This window comes from Myotis myotis, unplaced genomic scaffold (assembly GCF_014108235.1).
Source record: "Myotis myotis isolate mMyoMyo1 unplaced genomic scaffold, mMyoMyo1.p scaffold_m19_p_18, whole genome shotgun sequence".
Classification (NCBI taxonomy): Eukaryota; Metazoa; Chordata; class Mammalia; order Chiroptera; family Vespertilionidae; genus Myotis; species Myotis myotis.
The window spans coordinates 35,103,250-35,119,064 of NW_023416322.1; the positions used below are offsets into that span (position 1 = coordinate 35,103,250).

Here is a 15,815-nt window from a genome sequence, read left to right on the forward strand (position 1 = left end):
AGAAACCTGTTTGGCCGGGCAGGGGCGGGGCCTTCGGCCGGGCCTGCGGGGGCGGGACGGAGCCGACCCGAGTGGGACAGACGGGACTTAGCGCCTCCGCTGAGGAGAGGACGGGAGCCTCGCAGCCCGGCCGCGGGGGCGGCGTCGGGGCCCAGGACAGGTAGGAGCGGGGGCTTCGAATCGGGGCCGCGGGGGTGTCGGCCCCGACCCGGCTGTCTCGGCACCTCCCGGGCCTCGAGGGGCGCGCGGGTGTCCGGCCCCGAGGATGCGGGTTTGGGGCGCCCCGCCTGTCGCCCGCGGTAGTTGTGGCGGAACCGGGCTCAGGATCACCCCGCCGCTCAACTCGGGGGCGCGGGGACCGTCGAGGCGGCGGCGGTCGGGGGCCCTGCGGGGAGAGAGGGAGCGCCCCGCGTGCGCGAGGAAATGCGGGGCCTCGTCCAGGACGAGCCGGTTTCAACGGCGGCAGACGTCGGCCAGGGGCTTCAAAATGAAGTTTAGTGTTTTGATTCTTAGCAGACTCCGACACGCACAACCGCAAAAGTCGAGTCGATTTTGATTTTAAAACCTGACAATGGAACATGTACGAGCTTTTGAGTAACCAGAGTAGCCGCGGATGATGAGATGATGAGTCAAGGGCCGGAGTCTTGGCCAGGACCCACGGACCGCATGCGGCGTGGACCTCGGTCAGGGTGACTTTTCTGGGCCTCCTTTCCTTAGCTGTACGGATGCTCATGCCTGGGGGTGCTCCGAGGGCCGAAGGAGAGGAGAGGACTCTGCACATGTTAGGTATCCTTATCGGACCGTGTACCAGCCTCGGGCACATTGACTGACAGCCAGGCACATAGTAGGAGCTCTGTAAACCTTTACCGCAACGCTAGTGATGGACCTACAGTGTTTTAGACAACATCCCGGATCTCTGTTTACCGTGTAGATCAATGCTTCCAGCCCGGTTCCCACAACATCACCATGGTTTGAAGGGTGGTCCGTGTTTAACTGATGAATGAATTTTTCCAGAATAGCACGTGTTACCTGTCCACTGCTCCTCAATCATCTGCCGCGGAGCAGCCTATGGCTGTGGCTTAAGTTACCTGGGCAAAAGGAAGCTGGGAGTGTTGCTTCACATCAAGACTTTGATTTGCTTTTTTAAAGAGTTAAGTCCTCCCAAACAAAACGAATGTCTGGTTGTGTTTTGTTTTGTTTTTGTAAGGGTGTTATTATAGACATTTGCATCCTTCTCTATGGGTTTGAAGGACTTAAGAGGGAGACTGGAAATAAAACAGGGAAGAGCAGCTTGTAGCCAGCAGACTTGTACCGGGGATAATTCTGGGCGTGTTCTGAATTAGTTTCCCAGGCTGAAACCAGGAAATGCAGTAATTGTGTTTCTTGGCCTTTATTAAATTTTTTGTGTGTTGAACCTGGCATGGATTTTTTTAAATGCAGATATAAAGGAAGAATTTTTTTTTCTGATGTGACAGTAGGCAGTTATATAAACTTGGAAATTATATTTTAAATGATCTGTAAAGAATCATATTACAGATGAGGATTTTAGATCATTGAATACCAAGATCAAATTAAATGGAGAAATAAAAAGGAAAGGTCCTAATTAATAGAATTTTGTGTTGCTTTAAATGTTTACATGTTCCAAAGGTTCAGTGAAGATGAATGTTTTGAAACTACTTAAAAAAACCCGATTTTAAATACATTCTCCATATATATATAAACTCCATATATAAGTTTTGCTATGATATATAACTTGTTGATATTGGAAGCTGGAAGCCTTACATTTACATTATTTATTGAGCACCTATTATATTCCAAGGCACAGTTTGAGCACTTACATTGTACAGTATTCATGTATAGGCAGGATATAATTCTTTATTTTGGAGATTGATGGGCTAAAATCAATCTAACAGCTGGGCTAAAATAAGTACTGAGAAAGGTGTTTTTAAAACTGGTAACAACACCCACCAGCATTAATCCGGACCTACTCTGAGCCAGGCAGTGTTCTAAATTCTTCACGTGCATTAGCTAATTGAATCCTTACATAGCACCACGAGGGTGATTGTTATTATGAACTCCTTGCTCAAAGACAGAGAAGTTGAGTAACTTGCTCATATCAAGCAGCCTAGATAGCAGAGGTAGGATTCAAAGCGAACAGCGGGGCTCCCCCAAATCCTGATCTTACCCTCTGCAGTATACTGGGTTTCCAATTCTGTGAGTGACTTACAAATAAAATCCAGTGGGCATTTAAAAGAATTCTGTAAAGAAAGTCTTCAAAAAGAAGGAAAGAAAAAGATAGGGAGAGAATAGAAACTGGTATTGCAAGATGTAGATGGAAGACATGTCCAAGCTACAATTTAATTACACTTTGTATATAAGAGCATTTCCCGCCCCCCTGGTGAATGACGTGGGATTCTTTTTGTTTCTAGGTTCTCAGTCACTCAGTCACTACAATTATGGCATCATCTTAATAATGTGAGAGGTGATTATTTTTCAATAAGAAGTTTAAAATGTCTGTTCTTGGACCATGAGTTAAATGTTAGATTGAGGAAAAGAAAATGCTTCCCTAACTTTAAGAAGCTTATAACCAGACATGTAAATAAGTCCCTACAATTTCAGTGTGATAAGAGTTAAAACAGAGATAAACAGAGTTTACTGGGAACATTGATTAGGAAAATGTGGTGAAGAGCCTGTGCATCATGCTAAGGACTTTGGACTTGATTCTAAAAACAATGGAGAGCCAGTGAAGGACTGTAAGTAATTAGGAAAGATAACATGGTGGTGGTATGGTGTGGAGGCTGGGTAGGATGGAGAGAGATAAGTTAGAAGGCTATTGCTATTGAGATAGATAAGAGAAGATAAGGGCCTGGAGTAGGAAAATAGCAGAGATGAAGAGGAGAGGACAGGTAATGAAATGTAGAATTTACAGGGATTAAAAATTGATTGGCTTTGAAGGTGAACAGAAAGGTAAACAACTTGGCTTCTAAGCTTGGGAATCTGTGACTAGAGGAACATGTTTTATTATTTTTTTAATGTGAGAGGAAGGTAACCGCTTCAGTTTTGAACATGCTGAGTTTGAAGTGTATGCAACCTGCAGTTGGAGATGTCGAGAGGATCCATAGCCCAGAAGGGAGGCTGAGATTGATGATTCAGAGTTTAGTTGGACAGTAAAAGGTCATTGAAGCCCTACGAACAGACAAAATTGCTTGGGGAGTATATATGGAATTAGAAGAGAGGAATAGAAGGGGTTGTTTATTTATTTATGCTAATTTCATCTTACACATTGTGATTATAAAGCAATGAAATGGGTTTTAAGGGAAGATTAACCCCTTTTACATCCAAATGAATTCTGTTCTTTCACACACACACACCCCCACCTCCTCCTTTATTGATTACAGAGAGGAAGGGAGAGGGAGAGATAGAAACATCAATAATGAAAATCATTTATCAGCTGCCTTCTGCACACCCCCCACTGGGAATTGAACCCACAACCTGGGCATGTACTCTGACTGGAGAATCGAACCATGATCTCCTGGTTCATAGGTTGACACTCAACCATTGAGCTATACCAGATGGGCTGAATCCTGTTCTTTTAAAATTCCATTTAGGCTTTACTCATTTATTTCAAAAGTATATTGCCCAAAATATTATTGGAGTTTCTCTTTGTAAAAAAAAACACAAAAAAACTTTATAGCAAATTCACAGCCATTCAAGAAAGTAGATCTTCCCATTTTTTTAAAAAAATATATTTTATTGATTTTTTTACAGAGAGGAAAGGAGAGGGATAGAGAGTCAGAAACATCAGTGAGAGAGAAACATCAATCAGCTGCCTCCTGCACACTCCCCACTGCGTATGTGCCTGCAACCAAGGTACATGCCCTTGACCAGAATCAAACCTGGGACCCTTGAGTCCGCAGGCCGACACTCTATCCACTGAGCCAAACCGGTTAGGGCCCCATTTTGTTATAGAATTATTTTTTCCTCTACTGTAGTTTCTATTTTCATGCATATGTAGCCTATTTATCTTAAATCAAAGCTACAAAAGCATATGGTATATAGCTCCTGGAAGTGAGAAATAGTGCTCTTTTACAAAAGAAATCTTTGCGTCCCATAAATTTAGATTATCAATAAATGTCTGCTAGTTGATTCATCTTAATAACCAGTCTTATTCAATCTTGGCTCCAAATAGCTTAGGTGTTTCTAAAATTCATTCTCATCCTCAAAGAAGGAAGGTTTGCCATCATGAATGAGACTCAAAAGAATGTGTTATGTATGGCTTTGAAGGCTTTTTCAAAAAAGGAATTTCAAAAATATTTTCCCAATTTGTGGTCTCATTAGAATAAGTGTAATATCTGCTAAGGCAGGAATTGGCAAACTTTCTGTAAAGGGCAGATGGTAAGTATTTTAGACTTTATGGGCTATACAGTCTCTGTCGCAACTACCCAATTCTGCCAAAAGAGAGCCATAGACAATACTTAAGTGATTGAGCATGTGTTGGGTTCCAATTAAAGTTTATTTATGGACACCGAAATTTGGATTTCATATAATTTCCACATGTCATGAAATATTATACTTCTTTGATTGTTTTTCCAATTATTTAAAAACTAGAGGCCCAGTGCATGAAATTCATGCATGGGTAGGGTCTCTAGGGGCTGCCAGCTACCGGCAGGGCCTTCCTTCGTTCCATGCTACTCCCTGGTGGTCAGTGCACATCATAGCGATCGATAGAATTCCTGGTCGGTCCAATTCCCAAGGGGACGCTTTGCATATTAGGCTTTTATATATATAGATGTGAAAACCTCAGAGGGTGTGCAAAAACAGGTGGCCATATTTGGCCTAAAGGTGTAGGCCTCACTCTGCTGTCCCTATCCTAAGGGGTGTTCTTCGGAGTACTTGAATTTCTAAGTTTAGTTTTTCAGAAATGGTTATTCAAAGTTATATCTCCTATTTCTAAATTCCAGTACATTTTGTAAAACATCTGAAAATGTTACATTCATCCTCCATTTCTGGAGAGTGAGTGAAAAATGTTTCTTTCGCTGGTTTGGAACCTGAGATACAGAGAAATAAATTGACTTCTGCAATGTCAGAATCAAAAATAGGTTTGAAAATACTTTTCAATATTCAGTACTCCTTTCTGAACCTGTAAATCAGCAATCTTTTTGCCTTGGTGGAAGTATCGACATTGCAAGCTGGGTGGAATAAAAGACCAGAATGTGAGTGTCCTGCACTGGCTCCCAGAGGGTTGGGCAGGATGAAATCTTTTGTTTTTTTCCTCTCTGACGTGAATGAATACTTTTCATCCTAAGGAAAAGAAAACATGAAGTTTTTCTTCACTTCCTGGGCATTGTAGCAGGTTATCTGATGGAAGGATAAAGTAAATGATGGTGAGATAAGAGGAATTTTAAAGGACTTTTTCCCCTCTAACTATCCCAGATATTTCTCTTTGCACCTCCTATTTTTTAGGAGGAAATTCAAAATATTGTTTTCCTTATAAATCTTAGATTCCTGGTTGGCAGCCTGAAAATAGCAGTTTTCGCATTCAGTTCAGGCAGTACTGATTGATTTATATTGGTTAAAGATTATTATTTATGCTCTCCTTTTCAAAGCTAGATATCTGACTTTCATGATTTTCATAGCAGTGATAAATGTTTACAACCGAGGACATAGAAGAAAATTATTAGTTTTCCTTCGAAGTTTAAATTCATAGAAATGGCATATTTGTAGATTGTTTCTGTGTGGATGTTAAAATTCAGGACAGATTGGGGTAATTATATGTGTGTGTGGGTACATGTGTTTTATTCTTGCTGCTACTTAAAGAAATGTGCATTTTTCTCTCTCTCTTATTTCCATTGGAGTAAAATACAAACAAAACACTCCAGCTGTCTTGGATATTTTTGAATTGGTTACTTAGGAAGCATAATGTCGTATTTAAATGTTTATCTGTATTCTCTGATACTCTGATTAAATAAGAGTGTATTAAGGCTGATGACAAGAGGGCCTGCTGGGAGGAAATGACACCGTCTGCTCTGCAGCAGTATTTGCTGCAAATCCTCTTCCCTGGTCCCTACTTACACTGTCAGGGGTACCATGGAACAAAAGAGAAAAATTCTGCGAGTTAGAGTGATGGGCAATTTGAGCATGATCATAATTCTATGGTTATTATTACGCAGTTAATTTATATTAACCTAAGTCAAGGTCAAGCAAAATGTAGCCGAATTTTATCTGCTGTTGGTAAAAATAGTGAGATGCCCTCTAAACAAGGCTTATTTTTTAACTTTAAATGCATTCATCAAGTGCAATATTGTTAAGAGTTCAGTGATCATTGTACTTTAAATGCAAACTAGATCGATTTGCCCTTAAAATTTATTAGTTAATTCAAAGACAGCACAGAGGTAAAATAAAATACAGAAGCATGTCCAATAGCTGCATCTGGAAGTACAAAAATGTTGAGGAAATGGTGGCTTGAGAAAAAGTATGACTTTTAATGAAGATTATTTGAAATATGGGTTTATCAAATGTGTAAAACCTGACTAAAATGACAGACTCCATGTATCAGTATTAATGTTGCAAATGAAATTTTAAAATCTTTAAAATTAAAAATGATTCTTAAAAACATAGCATACTGAACTTTCCAATAAGCCCTTTCAAATATTTTCAAAGAAAGAAAAGAATATGAAATTATCTCCCTTTTTAGGAAATTGAAAAAGATTCATTATTAATTGTGTGTCAGTGGCATAAGAGAAAATGGCTACATATCTCTTGAAAAAAGTAGTTATCTAGAATGGATGTTACGTTTATGATTTTTGACGATAAATCAGCTGAAAATACAAAATTCCACCTCTTGGTGATACCATGCCTCTGTTCTGTACCATTTGGGACATTTCAATAGTGCTTATACTGTGGCTGTAGTCTGGTGCAGATTTCACAGTCTGAATTCATTAGACCACTTATATTATAAGTTACACTATGCTTCTAGTTTGTTAATTATGGTATCAAGATAATTAATAAGGAGGATTTTCTGTGCTGTTTGAATTTAACCACAACAGTATGTGCATAATTACAGAATTTTTGAAACTTTTTAAAAATAATTTTAAGTAATGGAATAGAAATTTTGATTACAAAACAGAGAGAAATTATTTTATTTTGTTCTTGTTGTTTTTGTTTTCCTTATCTGAGGATATTTTTTCCATTGATTTCTTAGAGAGAATTGAAGGGAAGGGGAGAGACAGAAAGAGAGAAACATCGATATGAGAGAGACACATCGATTGGTTCCCTCCCACAGGCACCCCAAGCAGGGACCAGAACCAGGACGGAGCCTGCAACAGAGGTACACGCCCTTGACCAGAATCGAACCTACGACCCTTCAGTCCACAGGCTGATGCTCTAACCACTGAGAAAACCGGCTAGAGCAGGAATTATTTTAAACATTGTTTAAAGCTGCTGATAATAGTACTCTGCCCCCCGCACCCCCTGCCCCAAGGCTTTCACTGTGTTTTATTGAGTATTTCCTAAAAGCACCCTTTCCACACTCAAGGAGAGGGAGGAAGATAGGCAGGCAGGCAGACAATAGTCAAAGCAATACAACTGATAGTGCAGGCATCCTCCTGCCTTCTTCTGTGTGTCCAGGGCAATGGGACTGCTGGTCTTTGGCAGAAACAGTAAACTGGGCATGAGTGAGCACATTGCCCAGTAGGTCATTGCTGGTCTCTCTCCATCCCCTTTGTTCCAGGGCTTAGAGTGCTCTTTGGAATGACTTTTATAGATCTCTAAACTTTGGTATGCATAGAACATCCTCGGGATCTCATGGATATAATGAAAATACTAGAAGTTATCCTATATAATAAAAGGGTAATATGCAAATCGACCAAATGGCAGGACGACTGTTCGCTATGATGAGCACTGACCACCAGGGGGCAGACGCTCACCGCAGGAGCTGCTCCTTGGTGGTCAGTGTGCTCCCACAGGGGGAGTGCTGCTCAGCCACAAGCCAGGCTGATGGCTGACAGCTGGCGAGCACAGCGGTGGTGGCGGGAGCGCTAAGGGTGTCTCTCCCCACGGAAGCGGGCCTATGCTGTCAGCCAGACATCCCCCAAGGACTCCCAGACTGCTAAAGGGCGCAGGCTGGGCTGAGGGACACCCCCCTCAAGTGCACGAATGTCGTGCACTGGGCCTCTAGTTCAGTATATTAAAGGAGACTTGCTGAGTAGCCACGTTGTAAAATATTTTATTCAGAGCTAATTATACCTATTGACCGTCACAGTAGAGTCTCATAGTTAAGAGATGAGGCCCTAAGGAGATTGTGCAAATCTAGAATTTTTCTGGTTGAGAGGCATTCTCATTTGGCAGGTATTTCCAATATTTTTTAATAACAAAACTTCAACATTTAACTGATACTTTTTTCCTTCTGCTTTCCCCCCACTTTTATTTTGGTCATCTTTCCATATCTTCACACAAATCTCTACCTCATTCTTTCTAATACTCGTGTAATATTCAACCAGGGTGCTCTGTTTGGTTGAGTAGTTTGTGTATTATACATCAGTACCCAGCTGAAGGGCTGAAATCCAGCCTCACGTCTGCTCCTCAGTACAGTGTGCCATGCTGCCCCTTCCCACAGGGATCCTCTCCTCACTCCACTCCGGCTCTGACAACCCACACCAGCCTGGCTCCCCCCTCATTCTGCTCAGGCACTAGCATCCCTTGCAGGCTGCCCCTCTGTGAGGCCACCCTCTTTACCCTGTTTGGGTCCTGACAGCCCACACCAGCATCCCTCTTATGCAGATGCTCTCCTTACTCCTGCTCTGGCGCTCTGATACCCTGCTCTGGGCCCTGTGGTCCTTAGCACCAGGCTGGGATGCCTGCCTTACCCTCTTCCACCCAAGGGCTTTAGGATGTTCAGGGGACAAGGTGTAACAATTTTGATCTAATAATAACTTGGATTATTGCTTAATGATATTGTTGGGCCTGAGGGTAAAAACATTGCAAGCCTAATTCTTCATGTGTTTTATTTTAAGTAGTAATTTGAGAGTCCGGAGATGTTTAATGACTATGTAAATGCAGTTTTATTTTCTGTTGCTTTTATATTATCAAGTGAGATAAAATAGCCAATGAATGTATAATTTGGGAATGTGACTTGAAAACTTGAGAAATCTGTCTTCTGGCTTTGTAGCTTTAGAATGGGATAGGAAGTTACACTGTAGAATTGGATATGAATGTATGTATTTAGGAGAGCCTGCTATGTCTCTAGTTTTAAATCCTTGAAAAGTGCATCTTTTTATATAACACTAAAAAGAAAGCTGGATACAATTACATATACACTATAATTGCAGCTGTGTAAAAATATGCTTATGAACTAAGACAGGAAGGAAATATACCAAAATATACCCGTGATTATGCTGAACATGGTAGATATAAATATTTTACCTAGTTTTCTTTCCAAAATTTATAAAATGTATTACTTTATGACTTTTAAAGTTTTTTAAAAATTGCTTCTTTTTAGTTTCTGGAGATTTTTTTAAACCTTTGAACACTCTAGGAAGTAAGAATTTTGTTGCCTTTTTACCCTCACTCCCCTAATGTATTCCTAAGGAGAACTTAGCCAAGTCTGAGTTTGTGACTTGAAAACTAGGTTATTCTATAGTTATTCAAAGCTATTTGGGAAGCTGAAAAATTCTGAGTTGGGACAGTTATTTCTTCCTTTAGAGGGGGTTTTAAAAAAGATAATTAAATTAAAAGATTAAGATGAACTTCATCTAGAAGGCATTCAGATGGCTAAGAGGCACATGAAAAGATGTTCTACCTCACTAATCATAAGGAAAATGTAAATCAAAACCACAATACTTGTTAGAATGATTGTTGTCAAAAAGAAAAGTAATAATAAGTGTTAGCAAGGATGCAGAGAAAAGAGAACCTTTGTGTACTGTTGGTGGGAATGTAAATTGGTGCAGTCACTATGGAAAATAGTATGGAGGTTCCTCAAAATATTAAAAATAGAACTACCATATGGTCTGGCAGTTCCACTTTTGGATATTTATCCAAAACAAAAGCACTAATTCGAAAAGATATTTGCACCCACTGTTCATTATAGCATTATTTATAATGGCCAAAATATAGAAACAACCTAAGCATCCATAGATAGATGAATGCATAGGAAATGCAAGATATATCTATCTTGCCACTTGTGACAACATAGATGGACCTCAAGGGCATTATGCAAAGTGAATAAGTCAGACAAAAAAAAGACAGATACCATATGATCTCACTTATATGTACAATCTTAAATATAAAGAAAAAAAACAAGGTCATAAATATAGAGAACAGATTGGTGGTTGCTAGGGGTAGGTGGGATAGGTGGAGGTGGGGTGGGAGGGTAGGAGGGTAGTGGCAAAAAGGGTGAAGGAGGTCAAAAGGCACAAACTTCTAGCTATAAAATAAATAAGTCATGGGGTATAATGTAAAGCATAGTGACTATCCTGTATAATAAAAGGGTAATATACAAATTGACCCTAACAGCAGAGCGACTGGGAATCACTGGTCACTATGACACACACTGACCACTGGGGGCAGATGCTCAATGCAGGAGCTGCCCTCTGGTGGTCAGTGTGCTCCCACAAGGGGAGCTCTGCTCAGCCACAAGCCAGGCTGATGGCTACCAGTACAGCGGTGGTGGTGGAAGCCTCTCCCGCCTCCTCAGCAGTGCTAAGGATGTCTGACTGCAGCTAGGCCTGCTCCCCGCTGGCAAGTGGACATCCCCCAATGGCTCCTGGGCTGCCAGAGGGATGTCTGACTGCCAGCTTAGGCCCAGTCCCATGGGGAGCGGGCCTAAGCCAGCAGGTGGTCATCCCCCAGGGGTCCCAGACTGCGAGAGGGCACAGGCCGGGCTGAGGGACCTTCCCGAGTGCACAAATTTTTGTGCACCAGGCCTCTAGTAGCTAATAATACTGTATTGCATATTTGAAAGCTGATGAGATTAAATCTTATAAATCCTCATGACGAAAAAAAATTGTAACTATGTATGTTAACAGATGTTTAACTAGATTTAGTGTGGTGACCATTTCACAATGCTATCCAAATATTGAATCATTATGGTGTAGACCTGGAACTAATATAAATGTTATATGTCAATTATATCTCAATAAAGGGTAAATTTTAATTATATAGTTACTAAGATTGCATTAATATAATAAAATTGTAAAGTTTCTTGTTTTTAAAGTTAAGTTTACTTAATTTCCCACACTAGCATTTTGTAAAACCTCCTCTTTTGCTGAAACGTTTAATCCGAATCCGACTGTCATACCTAAGTAGTCTTTAAAATTTAGCTCTGAGTCAGCTCTTTTTATCCCCCAGCTGGGAGCCATCAGTCCCCGTGTCCCTCCTACTGCAAGACACATGCTCAGCACTCTGGTTATCTTTTTTTTTTTTTTTTTCTTGAAATAGGTAAATGAATGGGACATTTTATTTTTTGTTTTTGTTTTTGTTTTTTTTTGTTTTTAAATTCTTTTATTTTTTTTAAATTTATTGCTTAAAGTATTACAAAGGGTATTACATATGTCTCCATTTTATCCCCCCGCCCTAGACAGTCCCCTAGCCTCCCCTATCCCCCAATGTCTTATGTCCACTGGTTATGCTTATATGCATGCATACAAGTCCTTTAGTTGATCTCTTACCCCCCTACCTCCTGCCCCCAACCCTCCCCGGCCTTCCCGCTGCAGTTTGACAATCTGTTTGAGGCAGCTCTGCCTCTGTATCTATTATTGTTCAAAAGTTTATAATGGTCTCTATTATCCATGAATGAGTGAGATCATGTGGTATTTTTCCTTCATTGACTGGCTTATTTCACTTAGCATAATGCTCTCCAGTTCCATCCATGACGTTGCAAATGGTAAGAGTTCCTTCCTTTTTAGAGCAGCATAGTATTCCATCGTGTAGATGTACCACAGTTTTCTAATCCATTCATCTACTGATGGGCACTTAGGCTGTTTCCAGATCTTAGCTATGGTGAATTGTGCTGCTATGAACATAGGGGTGCATATATCCTTTCTGATTGGTATTTCTGGTTTCTTGGGATATATTCCTAGAAGTGGGATCACAGGGTCAAATGGGAGTTCCATTTTCAGTTTTTTAAGGAAACTCCATACTGTCTTCCATAGTGGCTGCACCAGTCTGCATTCCCACCAGCAGTGCACAAGTGTTCCTTTTTCTCCACATCCTCTCCAGCACTTGTCGTTTGTTGATTTGTTGATGATAGCCAGTCTGACAGGTGTGAGATGGTACCTCATTGTTGTTTTGATTTGCATCTCTCGGATGATTAGTGACTTTGAGCATGTTTTCATATGTCTCTTGGCTTTCTGAATGTCCTCTTTTGAAAGGTGTCTATTTAGGTCCTTTGCCCATTTTTTGATTGGATTGTTTATCTTCCTTTTGTTAAGTTGTATGAGTTCCCTATAAATTTTGGAGATTAGGCCCTTATCAGATATGACATTGGCAAATATGTTTTCCCACACAGTGGGTTTTCTCGTTGTTTTGTTGATGGTTTCTTTTGCTGTGCAGAAGCTTTTTATTTTGATGTAGTCCCATTTGTTCATTTTCTCTTTAGTTTCAAGTGCCCTAGGAGCTGTATCAGTGAAGAAATTGCTTCGGCATATGTCTGAGATTTTGTTGCCTTTGGATTCTTCTAGAATTTTTATGGTTTCCTGTCGTACATTTAAGTCCTTTATCCATTTTGAGTTTATTTTTGTGTATGGTGTAAGTTGGTGGTCTAGTTTCATTTTCTTGCATATATCTGTCCAATTTTCCCAACACCATTTATTGAAGAGACTGTCTTGGCTCCATTGTATGTTCTTGCCTCCTTTGTCAAATATTAATTGAGCATATTGGTTCGGGCCTGGTTATCTTGATGAGGTTCCAATCTCCTGGTTTGAGGTGGGCAGGAAATACCTCCTCATTTTCCCTTGGGAGACACACACACACACACACACACACACACACACACGCACCACCTAGTTTCTTTAAAGAAGTCCTCTCTATTGTCTCTTGTAATTCTTACAATTAACAAATTGTAATTCTCATGTAGTCTTGACAAGGGTAATGAACCGATGCCAGCAGAGCCAGTTTGGGGCTACACCACTTTGTAATCCTTGCACTTCTTTTTAGAATATGAAAGTATTTGACTCCTATTGTTTGATTTTTGGCCTTTGAGGCCCCTGCTGAAACTCAGAGAGGACAGGAAAAGTTGCAGTTGACATCCTGTTATATTAGCTGATATTATTGTTATGTCTTCCCACAAGCAAGTAATAATACCTAGTGGTTAAAAGCACAAGCTTTGGAGGGAAGCGGAACTAAGTTTGTATTACCTTGAGTAACTTAACCAGTTCAGCCTCTGCTTCCTCATTCGCAAACTGAGAATTAAGTGAATAATGAAAGTAGGTTCTAACTAAGCACAGTGCTTGGCACATGCAAACATTTAATAAGTAATATTTATCGTCGTTTAAAATGTCACATTACTATACAAACATACCTCTTCTGCAACTCCTGGATTTTTTTCTCTTAACATTTTATTTGCTGAAAATATTTGAATAGTAGTTAGGATCTGTGGCTGATCAGAAATATGCAAGAACTAAACTAGCTTGAGAGGACTGAGTTGACCTCAGTCATAGCATTAGATAACATTAAATACTCTCTTGTTAAATTATAGCCTTATTTATGGCAGAGGAGCAGTGATGTGGATAATGGACCATATCATTTGATTATTTGGAAAATAGTACTAATGAGCATAAATGTTATATATAACAGGGATTCTATTATAAGAAAATTAGTTTGCATTCCCTCCACAAACATTGTCTAATACAGTAGTCCCCCCTAATCTGTGGGAGTTATGTTCCAAGCCCCATAATGGATGCCTGAAACTGTGGATAGTACCAAACCCTGCGGACTATGTTTTTTTTTCCTATACATACATACCTATGATAAAGTTTAACTTATAAATGAGGCACAGTAGAAAACTAACAACAAAAACCAATAATAAAGTAGAACAATTATAGTAATAAACTAGTAATAGCAGTATGTGAACGTGGTCTTTCTCTCTCAAAATACCTATTGTACTATTCTCACCCATCTTGCAATGAGTGAGATGATACAGTATCTACCTGATGAGATGAAGTGAGGTGAATGACATAGGCATTCTGACATAGTGTTAAGGCTGCTATTGACCCGATGATATGTCTGAAGGGGGGGAGGAATCATCGATCCATGAAGATGTCATGTTTTCATCCACAAATTTAATGCCTTTTCCATCTTAGGAACTAATTGTGCACTGTGGCCATATATTTTGCAGTTTGAGATACAATAAAAGTAGTACAAATTTCTTTCCCTTCTTCACAGTTTTACAACAGAAGATTCATTCTTGCCGGAGATCTTAGCAACTGCAGCATATGATTTTTGTTCTTTCCTTGTGAAGTCGGGAACTTTCACCTTTTCACTTAAAAGGACGCACTTTATGTATTCTCTTCAGCATATCTGAATTGCCAGCATCATTACTCTTGTGCTTCAGGGCCATGATTAAGTAGCATAAGTATTACTTGAGCACAAGCACTGGGATACCACAGCAATTGACCTGGTAACTGAGAGGACTACTGCATGACTAACAGGCGGGTGGTGTAAACAGTATGGATACGCTGGCTGAAGGGATAAATCACGTCACAGGCAGGACAGAGGGGTGGCATGAGATTTCATCACACCTCTCAGAACAGTTTGCAATTTTAAACGTTTGACTTATTTATTTCTGGAATTTTCCATTGCATATTTTCAGATGGCAGTTGACCGTAGGTAACTGAAACCATGGCAAGTGAAACCATAGCGAAGGGGGAATACTTAGCAGAAAGCAGGTGATTTAGACACCAACTGACTTCAGGCTTGAACAATCAGCAGAATTTTAGAGATTTGAACAATGTGGATAATTATCATCTGATGGATCAACTAGACATTCATTATCTAAATTTGACTATAAGAGTGCCCACTGTGCAAATTAAACCATTCTTTTCCTCTTTGGCCAGAACAATAAGATTTTTGTTGTTGTTAATTCTCACCCCAAAATGAATGTTTTCATTAATTTTTAGAGAGAGTGGAAGGGAGGAGGAGAGACAGAAAGAGAAAAATTGGTTGCCTCCTGAGCCTAACCAGCTAGGGCCAGAACAAAAAGATTTTATATCTGTTTTGCTACATCTCTGTCTTATTAATGAAACATTTTTATACCTTTCACATAAAGCACCAAATGTGCATCCCAAAGAAATGTCTAGGTTTATAAAGGAGACATGTATGATAAGGCATGAGCTGCTGGGAGCTTGGTCCCTGTATTCAATATAGAAATCAGATGAGAATTTTTAGTACACGAAGCACTCTGTGAATCTAATTTCCAAGTCTGCATTGGTCTCTGCTGAAGAGTCTGCTGCCACATTCCTAGGGAATTTGGATTTTTTTTTTCTATAAATTGTGATATAAACCTGGATCACTTAATAATATAAGAAGTTGGTTTGGGAAGTTAGTTGCTTTTGTACTTTATTTAAGGCCTGTTTCGCCAGTGGCCCACACGGCCCATGTGGTACCATTTATAGTAACCATATCTAGATTGTCTCTAAACTAGATTACTAAAAAAAAGCAAAAAATAATAATAAGTAAGTAAATAAATAAATAAGCTAGATTACTAGCTGGAACACCCTCTGATTCCAGCTTTGACTCCTGCAACTTGCCTTGCTGACATGCTACATTCCAACACCAAATAATTTGCATCAGCTAGTAGTTTAAAACTAGATTAGAGTTACACA

At 40.0% G+C, this 15,815-nt stretch overlaps 1 protein-coding gene across 5 annotated transcripts in view; it reads left to right on the forward strand.

Annotated features, from left to right (window-relative positions):
- Positions 1 to 11: 11 nt before the first annotated feature.
- The window catches only part of DENND2C (DENN domain containing 2C), a 52,660-nt gene continuing 36,856 nt past the window's right edge, over positions 12 to 15,815 (forward strand). For all 5 annotated transcript variants that reach the window (XR_004973338.1, XM_036343809.1, XM_036343811.1 and 2 more), the window contains exon 1: positions 12 to 160. The gene's annotated coding sequence lies outside the window, so the exon portion shown is untranslated. The remainder of the gene's footprint in view (positions 161 to 15,815) is intronic.